At 58.4% G+C, this 23,440-nt stretch overlaps 1 protein-coding gene across 2 annotated transcripts in view; it reads right to left on the bottom strand.

Moving 5' to 3' along the window:
- Window positions 1-23,440, bottom strand: part of NACC2 (NACC family member 2) — a 334,865-nt gene that overhangs the window by 130,297 nt on the left and 181,128 nt on the right. The window lies entirely within an intron of this gene.

Here is a 23,440-nt window from a genome sequence, read left to right as displayed (position 1 = left end):
CCTTATCTACTATCAGCACCTGTACCTGCAGCAGCTGAGGGGTCTCTCGCCCCGTGCCTTATCTACTATCAGCACCTGTACCTGCAGCAGCAGAGGGGTCTCACCCTGTGTCTTATCTACTATCAGCACCTGTGCCTGCAGCAGCCGAGGGGTCTCACCCCGTGCCTTATCTACTATCAGCACCTGTACCTGCAGCAGCTGAGGGGTCTCACCCCGTGCCTTATCTACTATCAGCACCTGTACCTGCAGCAGCCGAGGGGTCTCACCCCGTGCCTTATCTACTATCAGCACCTGTGCCTGCAGCAGCCGGGGGGTCTCACCCCATGCCTTATCTACTATCAGCACCTGTGCCTGCAGCAGCCGGGGGGTCTCACCCCGTGCCTTATCTACTATCAGCACCTGTGCCTGCATCAGCCGAGGGGTCTCACCCCGTGCCTTATCTATTATCAGCACCTGTGCCTGCAGCAGCCGGGGGGTCTCACCCCGTGCCTTATCTACTATCAGCACCTGTGCCTGCAGTAGCCGAGGGGTCTCACCCCGTGCCTTATCTACTATCAGCACCTGTACCTGCAGCAGCCGAGGGGTCTCACCCCGTGCCTTTTCTACTATCAGCACCTGTACCTGCAGCAGCTGAGGGGTCTCACCCCATGCCTTATCTACTATCAGCACCTGTACCTGCAGCAGCCGGGGGGTCTCACCCCATGCCTTATCTACTATCAGCACCTGTGCCTGCAGCAGCCGAGGGGTCTCACCCCATGCCTTAGCTATCAGCACCTGTACCTGCAGCAGCCGAGGGGTCTCACCCCATGCTTTATCTACTATCAGCACCTGTGCCTGCAGCAGCCGAGGGGTCTCACCCCGTGCCTTATCTACTATCAGCTCCTGTGCCTGCAGCAGCCGAGGAGTCTCACCCCATGCCTTATCTACTATCAGCACCTGTGCCTGCAGCAGCCGAGGGGTCTCACCCCATGCCTTATCTACTATCAGCACCTGTGCCTGCAGCAGCCGAGGGGTCTCACAACATGCCTTATCTACTATCAGCACCTGTGCCTGCAGCAGCTGAGGGGTCTCGCCCCGTGCCTTATCTACTATCAGCACCTGTACCTGCAGCAGCTGAGGGGTCTCGCCCCGTGCCTTATCTACTATCAGCACCTGTGCCTGCAGCAGCAGAGGGGTCTCGCCCTGTGCCTTATCTACTATCAGCACCTGTGCCTGCAGCAGCAGAGGGGTCTCGCCCCGTGCCTTATCTACTATCAGCACCTGTGCCTGCAGCATCTGAGGGGTCTCTCGCCCCGTGCCTTATCTACTATCAGCACCTGTACCTGCAGCAGCTGAGGGGTCTCTCGCCCCGTGCCTTATCTACTATCAGCACCTGTACCTGCAGCAGCCGAGGGGTCTCACCCCATGCCTTATCTATTATCAGCACCTGTGCCTGCAGCAGCCGGGGGGTCTCACCCCGTGCCTTATCTACTATCAGCACCTGTGCCTGCAGCAGCCGAGGGGTCTCACCCCGTGCCTTATCTACTATCAGCACCTGTGCCTGCAGCAGCCGAGGGGTCTCATCCCGTGCCTTATCTACTATCAGCACCTGTACCTGCAGCAGCCGAGGGGTCTCACCCCATGCCTTATCAACTATCAGCCCCTGTGCCTGCAGCAGCCGGGGGGTCTCACCCCGTGTCTTATCTACTATCAGCTCTTGTGCCTGCAGCAGCCGAGGGGTCTCACCCCGTGCCTTATCTAGTATCAGCTCCTGTGCCTGCTGCAGCTGAGGGGTCTCGCCCTGTGTCTTATCTACTATCAGCACCTGTGCCTGCTGCAGCTGAGGGGTCTCGCCCCGTGTCTTATCTACTATCAGCACCTGTACCTGCAGCAGCCGAGGGGTCTCACCCCGTGCCTTATCTACTATCAGCACCTGTGCCTGCAGCAGCCGAGGGGTCTCACCCTGTGTCTTATCTACTATCAGCACCTGTACCTGCAGCAGCCGAGGGGTCTCATCCCGTGCCTTATCTACTATCAGCACCTGTACCTGCAGCAGCCGAGGGGTCTCATCCCGTGCCTTATCTACTATCAGCACCTGTGCCTGCAGCAGCCGAGGGGTCTCATCCCGTGCCTTATCTACTATCAGCACCTGTGCCTGCAGCAGCCGAGGGGTCTCACCCCGTGCCTTATCTACTATCAGCACCTGTACCTGCAGCAGCCGAGGGGTCTCACCCCGTGCCTTATCTACTATCAGCACCTGTGCCTGCAGCAGCCGAGGGGTCTCACCCTGTGTCTTATCTACTATCAGCACCTGTACCTGCAGCAGCCGAGGGGTCTCACCCCGTGCCTTATCTACTATCAGCACCTGTGCCTGCAGCAGCCGAGGGGTCTCATCCCGTGCCTTATCTACTATCAGCACCTGTACCTGCAGCAGCCGAGGGGTCTCATCCCGTGCCTTATCTACTATCAGCACCTGTGCCTGCAGCAGCCGAGGGGTCTCACCCCGTGTCTTATCTACTATCAGCACCTGTACCTGCAGCAGCCGAGGGGTTTCACCCCGTGCCTTATCTACTATCAGCACCTGTGCCTGCAGCAGCCGAGGGGTCTCTCGCCCCGTGCCTTATCTACTATCAGCACCTGTACCTGCAGCAGCTGAGGAGTCTCGCCCCGTGCCTTATCTACTATCAGCACCTGTATCTGCAGCAGCCGAGGGGTCTCGCCCCGTGCCTTATCTACTATCTGCACCTGTGCCTGCAGCAGCTGAGGGGTCTCGCCCCGTGCCTTATCTACTATCAGCACCTGTACCTGCCGCAGCTGAGGGGTCTCACCCCGTGCCTTATCTACTAATAGCACCTGTGCCTGCAGCAGCCGAGGGGTCTCACCCCATGCCTTATCTACTATCAGCACCTGTGCCTGCAGCAGCCGAGGGGTCTCGCCCCGTGACTTATTTACTATCAGCACCTGTACCTGCAGCAGCTGAGGGGTCTCGCCCCGTGACTTATCTACTATCAGCACCTGTACCTGCAGCAGCCGAGGGGTCTCGCCCCGTGACTTATCTACTATCAGCACCTGTACCTGCAGCAGCTGAGGGGTCTCACCCCGTGCCTTATCTACTATCAGCACCTGTGCCTGCAGCAGCCGAGGGGTCTCGTCCCATGCCTTATCTACTATCAGCACCTGTGCCTGCAGCAGCCGAGGGGTCTCGCCCCGTGCCTTATCTACTATCAGCACCTGTGCCTGCAGCAGCTGAGGGGTCTCACCCCATGCCTTATCTACTATCAGCACCTGTGCCTGCAGCAGCTGAGGGGTCTCACCCCGTGCCTTATCTATTATCAGCACCTGTGCCTGCAGCAGCCGGGGGGTCTCACCCCGTGCCTTATCTACTATCAGCACCTGTGCCTGCAGCAGCTGAGGGGTCTCGTCCCGTGCCTTATCAACTATCAGCACCTGTACCTGCACCAGCTGAGGTGACTTGCCCCGTGCCTTATCTACTATCAGCACCTGTGCCTGCAGCAGCAGAGGGGTCTCGCCCCGTGCCTTATCTACTATCAGCACCTGTACCTGCAGCAGCTGAGGAGTCTCGCCCCATGCCTTATCTACTATCAGCACCTGTGCCTGCAGCAGCTGAGGGGTCTCGCCCCGTGCATTATCTACTATCAGCACCTGTACCTGCAGCAGCTGAGGGGTCTCGCCCCGTGCCTTATCTACTATCAGCACCTGTACCTGCAGCAGCTGAGGGGTCTCGCCCCGTGCCTTATCTACTATCAGCACCTGTACCTGCAGCAGCTGAGGGGTCTCGCCCCGTGCCTTATCTACTATCAGCACCTGTACCTGCAGCAGCTGAGGGGTCTCGCCCCATGCCTTATCTACTATCAGCACCTGTGCCTGCAGCAGCAGAGGGGTCTCGCCCCGTGCCTTATCTACTATCAGCACCTGTGCCTGCAGCAGCCGAGGGGTCTCACCCCATGCCTTATCTACTATCAGCACCTGTGCCTGCAGCAGCCGAGGGGTCTCGCCCCGTGACTTATCTACTATCAGCACCTGTACCTGCAGCAGCTGAGGGGTCTCACCCCGTTCCTTATCTACTATCAGCACCTGTGCCTGCAGCAGCCGAGGGGTCTCACCCCATGCCTTATCTACTATTAGCACCTGTGCCTGCAGCAGCCGAGGGGTCTCGCCCCGTGACTTATCTACTATCAGCACCTGTGCCTGCAGCAGCCGAGGGGTCTTGCCCCGTGCCTTATCTACTATCAGCACCTGTGCCTGCAGCAGCCGAGGTGACTTGCCCCATGCCTTATCTACTATCAGCACCTGTGCCTGCAGCAGCCGAGGGGTCTCACCCCGTGCCTCATCTACTATCAGCACCTGTGCCTGCAGCAGCTGAGGGGTCTCGCCCCATGCCTTATCTACTATCAGCACCTGTACCTGCAGCAGCTGAGGGGTCTCGCCCCGTGCCTTATCTACTATCAGCACCTGTGCCTGCAGCAGCTGAGGGGTCTCGCCCCATGCCTTATCTACTATCAGCACCTGTGCCTGCTGCAGCTGAGGGGTCTCGCCCCGTGCCTTATCTACTATCAGCACCTGTACCTGCAGCAGCTGAGGGGTCTCGCCCCGTGCCTTATCTACTATCAGCACCTGTACCTGCAGCAGCTGAGGGGTCTCGCCCCGTGCCTTATCTACTATCAGCACCTGTGCCTGCAGCAGCAGAGGGGTCTCGCCCCGTGCCTTATCTACTATCAGCACCTGTGCCTGCAGCAGCTGAGGGGTCTCGCCCCGTGCCTTATCTACTATCAGCACCTGTGCCTGCAGCAGCCGAGGGTTCTCGCCCCGTGACTTATCTACTATCAGCACCTGTACCTGCAGCAGCTGAGGGGTCTCACCCCATGCCTTATCTACTATCAGCACCTGTGCCTGCAGCAGCCGAGGGGTCTCGCCCTTTGACTTATCTACTATCAGCACCTGTACCTGCAGCAGCTGAGGGGTCTCACCCCATGCCTTATCTACTATCAGCACCTGTGCCTGCAGCAGCCGAGGGGTCTCGCCCCGTGACTTATCTACTATCAGCACCTGTACCTGCAGCAGCTGAGGGGTCTCACCCCATGCCTTATCTACTATCAGCACCTGTGCCTGCAGCAGCCGAGGGGTCTCACCCCATGCCTTATCTACTATCAGCACCTGTGCCTGCAGCAGCCGAGGGGTCTCGCCCCGTGACTTATCTACTATCAGCACCTGTACCTGCAGCAGCTGAGGGGTCTCACCCCGTGCCTTATCTACTATCAGCACCTGTGCCTGCAGCAGCCGAGGGGTCTCACCCTATGCCTTATCTACTATTAGCACCTGTGCCTGCAGCAGCCGAGGGGTCTCGCCCCGTGACTTATCTACTATCAGCACCTGTGCCTGCAGCAGCCGAGGGGTCTTGCCCCGTGCCTTATCTACTATCAGCACCTGTGCCTGCAGCAGCCGAGGTGACTTGCCCCATGCCTTATCTACTATCAGCACCTGTGCCTGCAGCAGCCGAGGGGTCTCACCCCGTGCCTCATCTACTATCAGCACCTGTGCCTGCAGCAGCTGAGGGGTCTCGCCCCATGCCTTATCTACTATCAGCACCTGTACCTGCAGCAGCTGAGGGGTCTCGCCCCGTGCCTTATCTACTATCAGCACCTGTGCCTGCAGCAGCTGAGGGGTCTCGCCCCATGCCTTATCTACTATCAGCACCTGTGCCTGCTGCAGCTGAGGGGTCTCGCCCCGTGCCTTATCTACTATCAGCACCTGTACCTGCAGCAGCTGAGGGGTCTCGCCCCGTGCCTTATCTACTATCAGCACCTGTGCCTGCAGCAGCAGAGGGGTCTCGCCCCGTGCCTTATCTACTATCAGCACCTGTGCCTGCAGCAGCTGAGGGGTCTCGCCCCGTGCATTATCTACTATCAGCACCTGTACCTGCAGCAGCTGAGGGGTCTCGCCCCGTGCCTTATCTACTATCAGCACCTGTACCTGCAGCAGCTGAGGGGTCTCGCCCCATGCCTTATCTACTATCAGCACCTGTACCTGCAGCAGCTGAGGGGTCTCGCCCCGTGCCTTATCTACTATCAGCACCTGTACCTGCAGCAGCTGAGGGGTCTCGCCCCATGCCTTATCTACTATCAGCACCTGTACCTGCAGCAGCTGAGGGGTCTCACCCCATGCCTTATCTACTATCAGCGCCTGTGCCTGCAGCAGCCGAGGGGTCTCGCCCCGTGACTTATCTACTATCAGCACCTGTACCTGCAGCAGCTGAGGGGTCTCGCCCCATGCCTTATCTACTATCAGCACCTGTGCCTGCAGCAGCTGAGGTGTCTCACCCCATGCCTTATCTACTATCAGCACCTGTGCCTGCAGCAGCCGAGGGGTCTCGCCCTTTGACTTATCTACTATCAGCACCTGTACCTGCAGCAGCTGAGGGGTCTCACCCCATGCCTTATCTACTATCAGCACCTGTGCCTGCAGCAGCCGAGGGGTCTCGCCCCGTGACTTATCTACTATCAGCACCTGTACCTGCAGCAGCTGAGGGGTCTCACCCCATGCCTTATCTACTATCAGCACCTGTGCCTGCAGCAGCCGAGGGGTCTCACCCCATGCCTTATCTACTATCAGCACCTGTGCCTGCAGCAGCCGAGGGGTCTCGCCCCGTGACTTATCTACTATCAGCACCTGTGCCTGCAGCAGCTGAGGGGTCTCGCCCCGTGCCTTATCTACTATCAGCACCTGTGCCTGCAGCAGCCGAGGGGTCTCACCCCATGCCTTATCTACTATCAGCACCTGTGCCTGCAGCAGCCGAGGGGTCTCGCCCCGTGACTTATCTACTATCAGCACCTGTACCTGCAGCAGCTGAGGGGTCTCACCCCGTGCCTTATCTACTATCAGCACCTGTGCCTGCAGCAGCCGAGGGGTCTCACCCCATGCCTTATCTACTATTAGCACCTGTGCCTGCAGCAGCCGAGGGGTCTCGCCCCGTGACTTATCTACTATCAGCACCTGTGCCTGCAGCAGCCGAGGGGTCTTGCCCCGTGCCTTATCTACTATCAGCACCTGTGCCTGCAGCAGCCGAGGTGACTTGCCCCATGCCTTATCTACTATCAGCACCTGTGCCTGCAGCAGCCGAGGGGTCTCACCCCGTGCCTCATCTACTATCAGCACCTGTGCCTGCAGCAGCTGAGGGGTCTCGCCCCATGCCTTATCTACTATCAGCACCTGTACCTGCAGCAGCTGAGGGGTCTCTCGCCCCGTGCCTTATCTACTATCAGCACCTGTGCCTGCAGCAGCTGAGGGGTCTCACCCCATGCCTTATCTACTATCAGCACCTGTGCCTGCAGCAGCTGAGGGGTCTCACCCCGTGCCTTATCAACTATCAGCACCTGTACCTGCAGCAGCTGAGGTGACTTGCCCCGTGCCTTATCTACTATCAGCACCTGTGCCTGCTGCAGCCGAGGTGACTTGCCCCATGCCGTAGCTACTATCAGCACCTGTGCCTGCAGCAGCCGAGGGGTCTCACCCCGTGCCTTATCTACTATCAGCACCTGTGCCTGCAGCAGCTGAGGGGTCTCGCCCCATGCCTTATCTACTATCAGCACCTGTGCCTGCAGCAGCTGAGGAGTCTCGCCCCATGCCTTATCTACTATCAGCACCTGTGCCTGCAGCAGCAGAGGGGTCTCGCCCCGTGCCTTATCTACTATCAGCACCTGTACCCGCAGCAGCTGAGGGGTCTCGCCCCGTGCCTTATCTACTATCAGCACCTGTACCTGCAGCAGCTGAGGGGTCTCGCCCCATGCCTTATCTACTATCAGCACCTGTACCTGCAGCAGCTGAGGGGTCTCGCCCCGTGCCTTATCTACTATCAGCACCTGTACCTGCAGCAGCTGAGGGGTCTCGCCCCGTGCCTTATCTACTATCAGCACCTGTACCTGCAGCAGCTGAGGGGTCTCGCCCCATGCCTTATCTACTATCAGCACCTGTGCCTGCAGCAGCAGAGGGGTCTCGCCCCGTGCCTTATCTACTATCAGCACCTGTGCCTGCAGCAGCCGAGGGGTCTCACCCCATGCCTTATCTACTATCAGCACCTGTGCCTGCAGCAGCCGAGGGGTTTCGCCCCGTGACTTATCTACTATCAGCACCTGTACCTGCAGCAGCTGAGGGGTCTCACCCCGTGCCTTATCTACTATCAGCACCTGTGCCTGCAGCAGCCGAGGGGTCTCACCCCATGCCTTATCTACTATTAGCACCTGTGCCTGCAGCAGCCGAGGGGTCTCGCCCCGTGACTTATCTACTATCAGCACCTGTGCCTGCAGCAGCCGAGGGGTCTCGCCCTTTGACTTATCTACTATCAGCACCTGTACCTGCAGCAGCTGAGGGGTCTCACCCCATGCCTTATCTACTATCAGCACCTGTGCCTGCAGCAGCCGAGGGGTCTCGCCCCGTGACTTATTTACTATCAGCACCTGTACCTGCAGCAGCTGAGGGGTCTCACCCCATGCCTTATCTACTATCAGCACCTGTGCCTGCAGCAGCCGAGGGGTCTCGCCCTTTGACTTATCTACTATCAGCACCTGTACCTGCAGCAGCTGAGGGGTCTCACCCCATGCCTTATCTACTATCAGCACCTGTGCCTGCAGCAGCCGAGGGGTCTCGCCCCGTGACTTATTTACTATCAGCACCTGTACCTGCAGCAGCTGAGGGGTCTCACCCCATGCCTTATCTACTATCAGCACCTGTGCCTGCAGCAGCCGAGGGGTCTCGCCCTTTGACTTATCTACTATCAGCACCTGTACCTGCAGCAGCTGAGGGGTCTCACCCCATGCCTTATCAATTATCAGCACCTGTACCTGCAGCAGCTGAGGTGACTTGCCCCGTGCCTTATCTACTATCAGCACCTGTGCCTGCAGCAGCCGAGGGGTCTCGCCCCGTGACTTATTTACTATCAGCACCTGTACCTGCAGCAGCTGAGGGGTCTCACCCCATGCCTTATCTACTATCAGCACCTGTGCCTGCAGCAGCCGAGGGGTCTCGCCCTTTGACTTATCTACTATCAGCACCTGTACCTGCAGCAGCTGAGGGGTCTCACCGCATGCCTTATCTACTATCAGCACCTGTGCCTGCAGCAGCCGAGGGGTCTCGCCCTTTGACTTATCTACTATCAGCACCTGTACCTGCAGCAGCTGAGGGGTCTCACCCCATGCCTTATCAATTATCAGCACCTGTACCTGCAGCAGCTGAGGTGACTTGCCCCGTGCCTTATCTACTATCAGCACCTGTGCCTGCAGCAGCCGAGGTGACTTGCCCCATGCCGTATCTACTATCAGCACCTGTGCCTGCAGCAGCCGAGGTGACTTGCCCCATGCCGTAGCTACTATCAGCACCTGTGCCTGCAGCAGCCGAGGGGTCTCACCCCGTGCCTTATCTACTATCAGCACCTGTGCCTGCAGCAGCTGAGGGGTCTCGCCCCGTGCCTTATCTACTATCAGCACCTGTACCTGCAGCAGCTGAGGGGTCTCGCCCCATGCCTTATCTACTATCAGCACCTGTGCCTGCAGCAGCTGAGGGGTCTCGCCCCGTGCCTTATCTACTGTCAGCACCTGTACCTGCAGCAGCTGAGGGGTCTCGCCCCGTGCCTTATCTACTATCAGCACCTGTGCCTGCAGCAGCAGAGGGGTCTCGCCCCGTGCCTTATCTACTATCAGCACCTGTGCCTGCAGCAGCCGAGGGGTCTCACCCCATGCCTTATCTACTATCAGCACCTGTGCCTGCAGCAGCCGAGGGGTCTCGCCCCGTGACTTATCTACTATCAGCACCTGTACCTGCAGCAGCTGAGGGGTCTCACCCCGTGCCTTATCTACTATCAGCACCTGTGCCTGCAGCAGCTGAGGGGTCTCACCCCATGCCTTATCTACTATTAGCACCTGTGCCTGCAGCAGCCGAGGGGTCTCGCCCCGTGACTTATCTACTATCAGCACCTGTGCCTGCAGCAGCCCAGGGGTCTTGCCCCGTGCCTTATCTACTATCAGCACCTGTGCCTGCAGCAGCCGAGGTGACTTGCCCCATGCCTTATCTACTATCAGCACCTGTGCCTGCAGCAGCCGAGGGGTCTCACCCCGTGCCTCATCTACTATCAGCACCTGTGCCTGCAGCAGCTGAGGGGTCTCGCCCCATGCCTTATCTACTATCAGCACCTGTGCCTGCAGCAGCAGAGGGGTCTCGCCCCGTGCCTTATCTACTATCAGCACATGTGCCTGCAGCAGCTGAGGGGTCTCTCGCCCCGTGCCTTATCTACTATCAGCACCTGTACCTGCAGCAGCTGAGGGGTCTCTCGCCCCGTGCCTTATCTACTATCAGCACCTGTACCTGCAGCAGCCGAGGGGTCTCACCCCATGCCTTATCTATTATCAGCACCTGTGCCTGCAGCAGCCGGGGGGTCTCACCCCGTGCCTTATCTACTATCAGCACCTGTGCCTGCAGCAGCCGAGGGGTCTCACCCCGTGCCTTATCTACTATCAGCACCTGTGCCTGCAGCAGCTGAGGAGTCTCGCCCCATGCCTTATCTACTATCAGCACCTGTGCCTGCAGCAGCCGAGGGGTCTCATCCCGTGCCTTATCTACTATCAGCACCTGTACCTGCAGCAGCCGAGGGGTCTCACCCCATGCCTTATCAACTATCAGCACCTGTGCCTGCAGCAGCCGGGGGGTCTCACCCCGTGTCTTATCTACTATCAGCTCTTGTGCCTGCAGCAGCCGAGGGGTCTCACCCCGTGCCTTATCTACTATCAGCTCCTGTGCCTGCTGCAGCTGAGGGGTCTCGCCCCGTGTCTTATCTACTATCAGCACCTGTGCCTGCTGCAGCTGAGGGGTCTCGCCCCGTGTCTTATCTACTATCAGCACCTGTACCTGCAGCAGCCGAGTGGTCTCACCCCGTGCCTTATCTACTATCAGCACCTGTGCCTGCAGCAGCCGAGGGGTCTCACCCTGTGTCTTATCTACTATCAGCACCTGTACCTGCAGCAGCCGAGGGGTCTCACCCCGTGCCTTATCTACTATCAGCACCTGTGCCTGCAGCAGCCGAGGGGTCTCATCCCGTGTCTTATCTACTATCAGCACCTGTACCTGCAGCAGCCGAGGGGTCTCATCCCGTGCCTTATCTACTATCAGCACCTGTGCCTGCAGCAGCCGAGGGGTCTCATCCCGTGCCTTATCTACTATCAGCACCTGTGCCTGCAGCAGCCGAGGGGTCTCACCCCGTGTCTTATCTACTATCAGCACCTGTACCTGCAGCAGCCGAGGGGTTTCACCCCGTGCCTTATCTACTATCAGCACCTGTGCCTGCAGCAGCCGAGGGGTCTCTCGCCCCGTGCCTTATCTACTATCAGCACCTGTACCTGCAGCAGCTGAGGAGTCTCGCCCCGTGCCTTATCTACTATCAGCACCTGTACCTGCAGCAGCCGAGGGGTCTCGCCCCGTGCCTTATCTACTATCTGCACCTGTGCCTGCAGCAGCTGAGGGGTCTCGCCCCGTGCCTTATCTACTATCAGCACCTGTACCTGCAGCAGCTGAGGGATCTCACCCCGTGCCTTATCTACTAATAGCACCTGTGCCTGCAGCAGCCGAGGGGTCTCACCCCATGCCTTATCTACTATCAGCACCTGTGCCTGCAGCAGCCGAGGGGTCTCGCCCAGTGACTTATCTACTATCAGCACCTGTACCTGCAGCAGCTGAGGGGTCTCGCCCCGTGACTTATCTACTATCAGCACCTGTACCTGCAGCAGCCGAGGGGTCTCGCCCCGTGACTTATCTACTATCAGCACCTGTACCTGCAGCAGCTGAGGGGTCTCACCCCGTGCCTTATCTACTATCAGCACCTGTGCCTGCAGCAGCCGAGGGGTCTCGCCCCATGCCTTATCTACTATCAGCACCTGTGCCTGCAGCAGCCGAGGGGTCTCGCCCCATGCCTTATCTACTATCAGCACCTGTGCCTGCAGCAGCTGAGGGGTCTCACCCCATGCCTTATCTACTATCAGCACCTGTGCCTGCAGCAGCTGAGGGGTCTCACCCCGTGCCTTATCTACTATCAGCACCTGTACCTGCACCAGCTGAGGTGACTTGCCCCGTGCCTTATCTACTATCAGCACCTGTGCCTGCAGCAGCCGAGGTGACTTGCCCCATGCCGTAGCTACTATCAGCACCTGTACCTGCAGCAGCTGAGGGGTCTCACCCCGTGCCTTATCTACTATCAGCACCTGTGCCTGCAGCAGCCGAGGGGTCTCGCCCCATGCCTTATCTACTATCAGCACCTGTGCCTGCAGCAGCTGAGGGGTCTCGCCCCATGCCTTATCTTCTATCAGCACCTGTACCTGCAGCAGCTGAGGAGTCTCGCCCCATGCCTTATCTACTATCAGCACCTGTGCCTGCAGCAGCTGAGGGGTCTCGCCCCGTGCCTTATCTACTATCAGCACCTGTACCTGCAGCAGCTGAGGGGTCTCGCCCCATGCCTTATCTACTATCAGCACCTGTACCTGCAGCAGCTGAGGGGTCTCGCCCCGTGCCTTATCTACTATCAGCACCTGTACCTGCAGCAGCTGAGGGGTCTCGCCCCGTGCCTTATCTACTATCAGCACCTGTACCTGCAGCAGCTGAGGGGTCTCGCCCCATGCCTTATCTACTATCAGCACCTGTGCCTGCAGCAGCAGAGGGGTCTCGCCCCGTGCCTTATCTACTATCAGCACCTGTGCCTGCAGCAGCCGAGGGGTCTCACCCCATGCCTTATCTACTATCAGCACCTGTGCCTGCAGCAGCCGAGGGGTCTCGCCCCGTGACTTATCTACTATCAGCACCTGTACCTGCAGCAGCTGAGGGGTCTCACCCCGTGCCTTATCTACTATCAGCACCTGTGCCTGCAGCAGCCGAGGGGTCTCACCCCATGCCTTATCTACTATTAGCACCTGTGCCTGCAGCAGCCGAGGGGTCTCGCCCCGTGACTTATCTACTATCAGCACCTGTGCCTGCAGCAGCCGAGGGGTCTTGCCCCGTGCCTTATCTACTATCAGCACCTGTGCCTGCAGCAGCCGAGGTGACTTGCCCCATGCCTTATCTACTATCAGCACCTGTGCCTGCAGCAGCCGAGGGGTCTCACCCGTGCCTCATCTACTATCAGCACCTGTGCCTGCAGCAGCTGAGGGGTCTCGCCCCATGCCTTATCTACTATCAGCACCTGTACCTGCAGCAGCTGAGGGGTCTCGCCCCGTGCCTTATCTACTATCAGCACCTGTGCCTGCAGCAGCTGAGGGGTCTCGCCCCATGCCTTATCTACTATCAGCACCTGTGCCTGCTGCAGCTGAGGGGTCTCGCCCCGTGCCTTATCTACTATCAGCACCTGTACCTGCAGCAGCTGAGGGGTCTCGCCCCGTGCCTTATCTACTATCAGCACCTGTGCCTGCAGCAGCTGAGGGGTCTCGCCCCGTGCCTTATCTACTATCAGCACCTGTGCCTGCAGCAGCAGAGGGGTCTCGCCCCGTGCCTTATCTACTATCAGCACCTGTGCCTGCAGCAGCTGAGGGGTCTCGCCCCGTGCCTTATCTACTATCAGCACCTGTGCCTGCAGCAGCCGAGGGGTCTCGCCCCGTGACTTATCTACTATCAGCACCTGTACCTGCAGCAGCTGAGGGGTCTCACCCCATGCCTTATCTACTATCAGCACCTGTGCCTGCAGCAGCCGAGGGGTCTCGCCCTTTGACTTATCTACTATCAGCACCTGTACCTGCAGCAGCTGAGGGGTCTCACCCCATGCCTTATCTACTATCAGCACCTGTGCCTGCAGCAGCCGAGGGGTCTCGCCCCGTGACTTATCTACTATCAGCACCTGTACCTGCAGCAGCTGAGGGGTCTCACCCCATGCCTTATCTACTATCAGCACCTGTGCCTGCAGCAGCCGAGGGGTCTCACCCCATGCCTTATCTACTATCAGCACCTGTGCCTGCAGCAGCCGAGGGGTCTCGCCCCGTGACTTATCTACTATCAGCACCTGTACCTGCAGCAGCTGAGGGGTCTCACCCCGTGCCTTATCTACTATCAGCACCTGTGCCTGCAGCAGCCGAGGGGTCTCACCCCATGCCTTATCTACTATTAGCACCTGTGCCTGCAGCAGCCGAGGGGTCTCGCCCCGTGACTTATCTACTATCAGCACCTGTGCCTGCAGCAGCCGAGGGGTCTTGCCCCGTGCCTTATCTACTATCAGCACCTGTGCCTGCAGCAGCCAAGGTGACTTGCCCCATGCCTTATCTACTATCAGCACCTGTGCCTGCAGCAGCCGAGGGGTCTCACCCCGTGCCTCATCTACTATCAGCACCTGTGCCTGCAGCAGCTGAGGGGTCTCGCCCCATGCCTTATCTACTATCAGCACCTGTACCTGCAGCAGCTGAGGGGTCTCGCCCCGTGCCTTATCTACTATCAGCACCTGTGCCTGCAGCAGTTGAGGGGTCTCGCCCCATGCCTTATCTACTATCAGCACCTGTGCCTGCTGCAGCCGAGGGGTCTCGCCCCGTGCCTTATCTACTATCAGCACCTGTACCTGCAGCAGCTGAGGGGTCTCGCCCCGTGCCTTATCTACTATCAGCACCTGTACCTGCAGCAGCTGAGGGGTCTCGCCCCATGCCTTATCTACTATCAGCACCTGTGCCTGCAGCAGCAGAGGGGTCTCGCCCCGTGCCTTATCTACTATCAGCACCTGTGCCTGCAGCAGCTGAGGGGTCTCGCCCCGTGCCTTATCTACTATCAGCACCTGTGCCTGCAGCAGCCGAGGGGTCTCGCCCCGTGACTTATCTACTATCAGCACCTGTACCTGCAGCAGCTGAGGGGTCTCACCCCATGCCTTATCTACTATCAGCACCTGTGCCTGCAGCAGCCGAGGGGTCTCGCCCTTTGACTTATCTACTATCAGCACCTGTACCTGCAGCAGCTGAGGGGTCTCACCCCATGCCTTATCTACTATCAGCACCTGTGCCTGCAGCAGCCGAGGGGTCTCGCCCCGTGACTTATCTATTATCAGCACCTGTACCTGCAGCAGCTGAGGGGTCTCACCCCATGCCTTATCTACTATCAGCACCTGTGCCTGCAGCAGCCGAGGGGTCTCACCCCATGCCTTATCTACTATCAGCACCTGTGCCTGCAGCAGCCGAGGGGTCTCACCCCATGCCTTATCTACTATCAGCACCTGTGCCTGCAGCAGCCGAGGGGTCTCACCCCATGCCTTATCTACTATCAGCACCTGTACCTGCAGCAGCTGAGGGGTCTCACCCCGTGCCTTATCTACTATCAGCACCTGTGCCTGCAGCAGCCGAGGGGTCTCGCCCCGTGCCTTATCTACTATCAGCACCTGTGCCTGCAGCAGCTGAGGTGACTTGCCCCGTGCCTTATCTACTATCAGCACCTGTGCCTGCAGCAGCCGAGGTGACTTGCCCCATGCCGTAGCTACTAATAGCACCTGTGCCTGCAGCAGCCGAGGTGACTTGCCCCATGCCGTAGCTACTATCAGCACCTGTGCCTGCAGCAGCCGAGGGGTCTCACCCCGTGCCTTATCTACTATCAGCACCTGTGCCTGCAGCAGCTGAGGGGTCTCGCCCCGTGCCTTATCTACTATCAGCACCTGTACCTGCAGCAGCTGAGGGGTCTCGCCCCATGCCTTATCTACTATCAGCACCTGTGCCTGCAGCAGCTGAGGGGTCTCGCCCCGTGCCTTATCTACTATCAGCACCTGTACCTGCAGCAGCTGAGGGGTCTCGCCCCGTGCCTTATCTACTATCAGCACCTGTACCTGCAGCAGCTGAGGGGTCTCGCCCCGTGCCTTATCTACTATCAGCACCTGTGCCTGCAGCAGCAGAGGGGTCTCGCCCCGTGCCTTATCTACTATCAGCACCTGTGCCTGCAGCAGCCGAGGGGTCTCACCCCATGCCTTATCTACTATCAGCACCTGTGCCTGCAGCAGCCGAGGGGTCTCGCCCCGTGACTTATCTACTATCAGCACCTGTACCTGCAGCAGCTGAGGGGTCTCACCCCGTGCCTTATCTACTACCAGCACCTGTGCCTGCAGCAGCCGAGGGGTCTCACCCCATGCCTTATCTACTATTAGCACCTGTGCCTGCAGCAGCCGAGGGGTCTCGCCCCGTGACTTATCTACTATCAGCACCTGTGCCTGCAGCAGCCGAGGGGTCTTGCCCCGTGCCTTATCTACTATCAGCACCTGTGCCTGCAGCAGCTGAGGAGTCTCGCCCCATGCCTTATCTACTATCAGCACCTGTGCCTGCAGCAGCTGAGGGGTCTCGCCCCATGCCTTATCTACTATCAGCACCTGTACCTGCAGCAGCTGAGGAGTCTCGCCCCATGCCTTATCTACTATCAGCACCTGTGCCTGCAGCAGCTGAGGGGTCTCGCCCCGTGCCTTATCTACTATCAGCACCTGTACCTGCAGCAGCTGAGGGGTCTCGCCCCATGCCTTATCTACTATCAGCACCTGTACCTGCAGCAGCTGAGGGGTCTCGCCCCGTGCCTTATCTACTATTAGCACCTGTACCTGCAGCAGCTGAGGGGTCTCGCCCCGTGCCTTATCTACTATCAGCACCTGTACCTGCAGCAGCTGAGGGGTCTCGCCCCATGCCTTATCTACTATCAGCACCTGTACCTGCAGCAGCTGAGGGGTCTCGCCCCGTGCCTTATCTACTATCAGCACCTGTACCTGCAGCAGCTGAGGGGTCTCGCCCCATGCCTTATCTACTATCAGCACCTGTGCCTGCAGCAGCAGAGGGGTCTCGCCCCGTGCCTTATCTACTATCAGCACCTGTGCCTGCAGCAGCCGAGGGGTCTCACCCCATGCCTTATCTACTATCAGCACCTGTGCCTGCAGCAGCCGAGGGGTCTCGCCCCGTGACTTATCTACTATCAGCACCTGTACCAGCTGAGGGGTCTCACCCCGTGCCTTATCTACTATCAGCACCTGTGCCTGCAGCAGCCGAGGGGTCTCACCCCATGCCTTATCTACTATTAGCACCTGTGCCTGCAGCAGCCGAGGGGTCTCGCCCCGTGACTTATCTACTATCAGCACCTGTGCCTGCAGCAGCCGAGGGGTCTCGCCCTTTGACTTATCTACTATCAGCACCTGTACCTGCAGCAGCTGAGGGGTCTCACCCCATGCCTTATCTACTATCAGCACCTGTGCCTGCAGCAGCCGAGGGGTCTCGCCCCGTGACTTATCTACTATCAGCACCTGTGCCTGCAGCAGCTGAGGGGTCTCACCCCATGCCTTATCTACTATCAGCACCTGTGCCTGCAGCAGCCGAGGGGTCTCGCCCTTTGACTTATCTACTATCAGCACCTGTACCTGCAGCAGCTGAGGGGTCTCACCCCATGCCTTATCAATTATCAGCACCTGTACCTGCAGCAGCTGAGGTGACTTGCCCCGTGCCTTATCTACTATCAGCACCTGTGCCTGCAGCAGCCGAGGTGACTTGCCCCATGCCGTAGCTACTAATAGCACCTGTGCCTGCAGCAGCCGAGGTGACTTGCCCCATGCCGTAGCTACTATCAGCACCTGTGCCTGCAGCAGCCGAGGGGTCTCACCCCGTGCCTTATCTACTATCAGCACCTGTGCCTGCAGCAGCTGAGGGGTCTCGCCCCGTGCCTTATCTACTATCAGCACCTGTACCTGCAGCAGCTGAGGGGTCTCGCCCCATGCCTTATCTACTATCAGCACCTGTGCCTGCAGCAGCTGAGGGGTCTCGCCCCGTGCCTTATCTACTGTCAGCACCTGTACCTGCAGCAGCTGAGGGGTCTCGCCCCGTGTCTTATCTACTATCAGCACCTGTACCTGCAGCAGCTGAGGGGTCTCGCCCCGTGCCTTATCTACTATCAGCACCTGTGCCTGCAGCAGCCGAGGGGTCTCACCCCATGCCTTATCTACTATCAGCACCTGTGCCTGCAGCAGCCGAGGGGTCTCGCCCCGTGACTTATCTACTATCAGCACCTGTACCTGCAGCAGCTGAGGGGTCTCACCCCGTGCCTTATCTACTATCAGCACCTGTGCCTGCAGCAGCCGAGGGGTCTCACCCCATGCCTTATCTACTATTAGCACCTGTGCCTGCAGCAGCCGAGGGGTCTCGCCCCGTGACTTATCTACTATCAGCACCTGTGCCTGCAGCAGCCGAGGGGTCTTGCCCCGTGCCTTATCTACTATCAGCACCTGTGCCTGCAGCAGCCGAGGTGACTTGCCCCATGCCTTATCTACTATCAGCACCTGTGCCTGCAGCAGCCGAAGGGTCTCACCCCGTGCCTTATCTACTATCAGCACCTGTACCTGCAGCAGCTGAGGGGTCTCTCGCCCCGTGCCTTATCTACTATCAGCACCTGTGCCTGCAGCAGCCGAGGTGACTTGCCCCATGCCGTAGCTACTATCAGCACCTGTGCCTGCAGCAGCCGAGGGGTCTCACCCCGTGCCTTATCTACTATCAGCACCTGTGCCTGCAGCAGCTGAGGGGTCTCGCCCCATGCCTTATCTACTATCAGCACCTGTACCTGCAGCAGCTGAGGAGTCTCGCCCCATGCCTTATCTACTATCAGCACCTGTGCCTGCAGCAGCTGAGGGGTCTCGCCCCGTGCCTTATCTACTATCAGCACCTGTACCTGCAGCAGCTGAGGGGTCTCGCCCCGTGCCTTATCTACTATCAGCACCTGTACCTGCAGCAGCTGAGGGGTCTCGCCCCATGCATTATCTACTATCAGCACCTGTACCTGCAGCAGCTGAGGGGTCTCGCCCCGTGCCTTATCTACTATCAGCACCTGTACCTGCAGCAGCTGAGGGGTCTCGCCCCGTGCCTTATCTACTATCAGCACCTGTACCTGCAGCAGCTGAGGGGTCTCGCCCCGTGCCTTATCTACTATCAGCACCTGTACCTGCAGCAGCTGAGGGGTCTCGCCCCGTGCCTTATCTACTATCAGCACCTGTACCTGCAGCAGCTGAGTGGTCTCGCCCCATGTCTTATCTACTATCAGCACCTGTACCTGCAGCAGCTGAAGGGTCTCACCCCGTGCCTTATCTACTATCAGCACCTGTGCCTGCAGCAGCCGAGGGGTCTCACCCCGTGCCTTATCTACTATTAGCACCTGTGCCTGCAGTAGCCGAGGGGTCTCGCCCCGTGACTTATCTACTATCAGCACCTGTGCCTGCAGCAGCCGAGGGGTCTTGCCCTTTGACTTATCTACTATCAGCACCTGTACCTGCAGCAGCTGAGGGGTCTCACCCCATGCCTTATCTACTATCAGCACCTGTGCCTGCAGCAGCCGAGGGGTCTCACCCCGTGACTTATCTACTATCAGCACCTGTACCTGCAGCAGCTGAGGGGTCTCACCCCATGCCTTATCTACTATTAGCACCTGTGCCTGCAGTAGCCGAGGGGTCTCGCCCCGTGACTTATCTACTATCAGCACCTGTGCCTGCAGCAGCCGAGGGGTCTCGCCCTTTGACTTATCTACTATCAGCACCTGTACCTGCAGCAGCTGAGGGGTCTCACCCCATGCCTTATCTACTATCAGCACCTGTGCCTGCAGCAGCCGAGGGGTCTCGCCCCGTGACTTATCTACTATCAGCACCTGTACCTGCAGCAGCTGAGGGGTCTCACCCCATGCCTTATCTACTATCAGCACCTGTGCCTGCAGCAGCCGAGGGGTCTCACCCCATGTCTTATCTACTATCAGCACCTGTGCCTGCAGCAGCTGAGGTGACTTGCCCCGTGCCTTATCTACTATCAGCACCTGTGCCTGCAGCAGCCGAGGTGACTTGCCCCATGCCGTAGCTACTAATAGCACCTGTGCCTGCAGCAGCCGAGGTGACTTGCCCCATGCCGTAGCTACTAATAGCACCTGTGCCTGCAGCAGCTGAGGGGTCTCGCCCCGTGCCTTATCTACTATCAGCACCTGTACCTGCAGCAGCTGAGGGGTCTCGCCCCATGCATTATCTACTATCAGCACCTGTGCCTGCAGCAGCTGAGGGGTCTCGCCCCGTGCCTTATCTACTATCAGCACCTGTACCTGCAGCAGCTGAGGGGTCTCGCCCCGTGCCTTATCTACTATCAGCACCTGTACCTGCAGCAGCTGAGGGGTCTCGCCCCGTGCCTTATCTACTATCAGCACCTGTGCCTGCAGCAGCAGAGGGGTCTCGCCCCGTGCCTTATCTACTATCAGCACCTGTGCCTGCAGCAGCCGAGGGGTCTCACCCCATGCCTTATCTACTATCAGCACCTGTGCCTGCAGCAGCCGAGGGGTCTCGCCCCGTGACTTATCTACTATCAGCACCTGTGCCTGCAGCAGCCGAGGGGTCTCACCCCATGCCTTATCAACTATCAGCACCTGTACCTGCAGCAGCTGAGGTGACTTGCCCCATGCCGTAGCTACTAATAGCACCTGTGCCTGCTGTGCAGCCAAGGGCCATTGGCGTTTTTATCATGGGTGCAATGTGTGCGGTGCACACTGGTTCCTGGGTACAGGGGGGTATACACCACACACATTTCACCCATATTTTCCCACTCACCTTTGCGAAGTCCAATGCCGGGCGCTGCAGCGGCAGCCGTTGTGGCAAGAAAACACATAAAAATGTCCGCCACCATGTTTCGGGAGACCTACGCATGCTCAGTAGACACTGGTATATTGCCGGAGGCTACGCCGCCGTGAAAGGAGGGGGCCCATCCGGTGTGTGCACAGGGGCCCCCTCCTTTCTTAAGACGCCCCTGCCAAGGGTGTAGCTACCATAGGTGCAGGGAGAGCAGCTGCTATGGGGCCAGAGCTGAGAGGGGCCCTCCTTCCCTGTCACAGTTACATGTGTTAAATACAGGGTGTAGCTACCACAGGTGCAGGGAGTACAGCTGCTATGGGGCCAGAGCTGAGAGGGGCCACCTTCCCTGTCACAGTTACATGTGTTAGATACAGGGTGTAGCTACCATAGGTGCAGGGAGTGCAGCTGCTATGCGGCCAGAGATGAGAGGAACCACCTTCCCTGTCACAGTTACATGTTTTATATACAGGGGTGTAGCTACCATAGGTGCAGGGAGTGCAGCTGCTATGGGGCCAGAGCTGAGAGGGGCCACCTTCCCTGTCACAGTTACATGTGTTATATACAGGGTATAGCTACCATAGGTGCAGGGAGAGCAGCTGCTATGGGGCCAGAGCTGAGAGAGGCCACCTTCCCTGTCACAGTTACATGTGTTATATACAGGGTGTAGCTACCATAGGTGCAGGGAGTGCAGCTGCTATGGGGTCCAGAGCTGAGAGGGGCCACCTTCCCTGTCACATTTACATGTGTTATATACAGGGTGTAGTTACCATAGGTGCAGGGAGTGCAGCTGCTATGGGGCCCAGAGCTGAGAGAGGCCACCTTCCCTGTCACAGTTACATGTGTTATATACAGGGTGTAGCTACCATAGGTGCAGGGAGTGCAGCTGCTATGGGGCCCAGAGCTGAGAGGGGCCACCTTCCCTGTCACAGTTACATGTGTTATATACAGGGTGTAGCTACCATAGGTGCAGGGAGTGCAGCTGCTATGGGGCCCAGAGCTGAGAGGGGCCACCTTCCCTGTCACAGTTACATGTGTTATATACAGGGTGTAGCTACCATAGGTGCAGGGAGTGCAGCTGCTATGGGGCCAGAGCTGAGAGAGGCCACCTTCCCTGTCACAGTTACATGTGTTATATACAGGGTGTAGCTACCATAGGTGCAGGGAGTGCAGCTGCTATGGGGCCCAGAGCTGAGAGGAGCCACCTTCCCTGTCACAGTTACATGTGTTAGATACAGGGTGCAGCTACCATAGGTGCAGGGAGTGCAGCTGCTATGGGGCCAGAGCTGAGAGGGGCCACCTTCCCTGTCACAGTTACATGTGTTATATACAGGGTGTAGCTACCATAGGTGCAGGGAGTGCAGCTGCTATGGGGCCCAGAGCTGAGAGGGGCCACCTTCCCTGTCACAGTTACATGTGTTATATACAGGGTGTAGCTACCATAGGTGCAGGGGGTGCAGCTGCTATGGGGCCCAGAGCTGAGAGAGGCCACCTTCCCTGTCACAGTTACATGTGTTATATACAGGGTGTAGCTACCATAGGTGCAGGGAGTGCAGCTGCTATGGGGCCCAGAGCTGAGAGGAGCCACCTTCCCTGTCACAGTTACATGTGTTAGATACAGGGTGCAGCTACCATAGGTGCAGGGAGTGCAGCTGCTATGGGGCCAGAGCTGAGAGGGGCCACCTTCCCTGTCACAGTTACATGTGTTATATACAGGGTGTAGCTACCATAGGTGCAGGGAGTGCAGCTGCTATGGGGCCCAGAGCTGAGAAGGGCCACATTCCCTGTCACAGTTACATGTGTTATATACAGGGTGTAGCTACCATAGGTGCAGGGAGTGCAGCTGCTATGGGGCCCAGAGCTGAGAGGGGCCACCTTCCCTGTCACAGTTACATGTGTTATATACAGGGTGTAGCTACCATAGGTGCAGGGAGTGCAGCTGCTATGGGGCCCAGAGCTGAGAGGGGCCACCTTCCCTGTCACAGTTACATGTGTTATATACAGGGTGTAGCTACCATAGGTGCAGGGGGTGCAGCTGCTATGGGGCCCAGAGCTGAGAGAGGCCACCTTCCCTGTCACAGTTACATGTGTTATATACAGGGTGTAGCTACCATAGGTGCAGGGAGTGCAGCTGCTATGGGGCCCAGAGCTGAGAGGAGCCACCTTCCCTGTTACAGTTACATGTGTTAGATACAGGGTGCAGCTACCATAGGTGCAGGGAGTGCAGCTGCTATGGGGCCAGAGCTGAGAGGGGCCACCTTCCCTGTCACAGTTACATGTGTTATATACAGGGTGTAGCTACCATAGGTGCAGGGAGTGCAGCTGCTATGGGGCCCAGAGCTGAGAGGGGCCACATTCCCTGTCACAGTTACATGTGTTATATACAGGGTGTAGCTACCATAGGTGCAGGGAGTGCAGCTGCTATGGGGCCCAGAGCTGAGAGGGGCCACCTTCCCTGTCACAGTTACATGTGTTATATACAGGGTGTAGCTACCATAGGTGCAGGGGGTGCAGCTGCTATGGGGCCCAGAGCTGAGAGAGGCCACCTTCCCTGTCACAGTTACATGTGTTATATACAGGGTGTAGCTACCATAGGTGCAGGGAGTGCAGCTGCTATGGGGCCCAGAGCTGAGAGGGGCCATCTTCCCTGTCACAGTTACATGTGTTATATACAGGGTGTAGCTACCATAGGAGCAGGGAGTGCAGCTGCTATGGGGCCAGAGCTGAGAGGGGCCACCTTCCCTGTCACAGTTACATGTGTTATATACAGGGTATAGCTACCATAGGTGCAGGGAGAGCAGCTGCTATGGGGCCAGAGCTGAGAGAGGCCACCTTCCCTGTCACAGTTACATGTGT

Source organism: Pseudophryne corroboree, chromosome 8 (genome assembly GCF_028390025.1).
Source record: "Pseudophryne corroboree isolate aPseCor3 chromosome 8, aPseCor3.hap2, whole genome shotgun sequence".
Classification (NCBI taxonomy): Eukaryota; Metazoa; Chordata; class Amphibia; order Anura; family Myobatrachidae; genus Pseudophryne; species Pseudophryne corroboree.
This window is presented reverse-complemented; position numbering and strand designations above follow the sequence as displayed.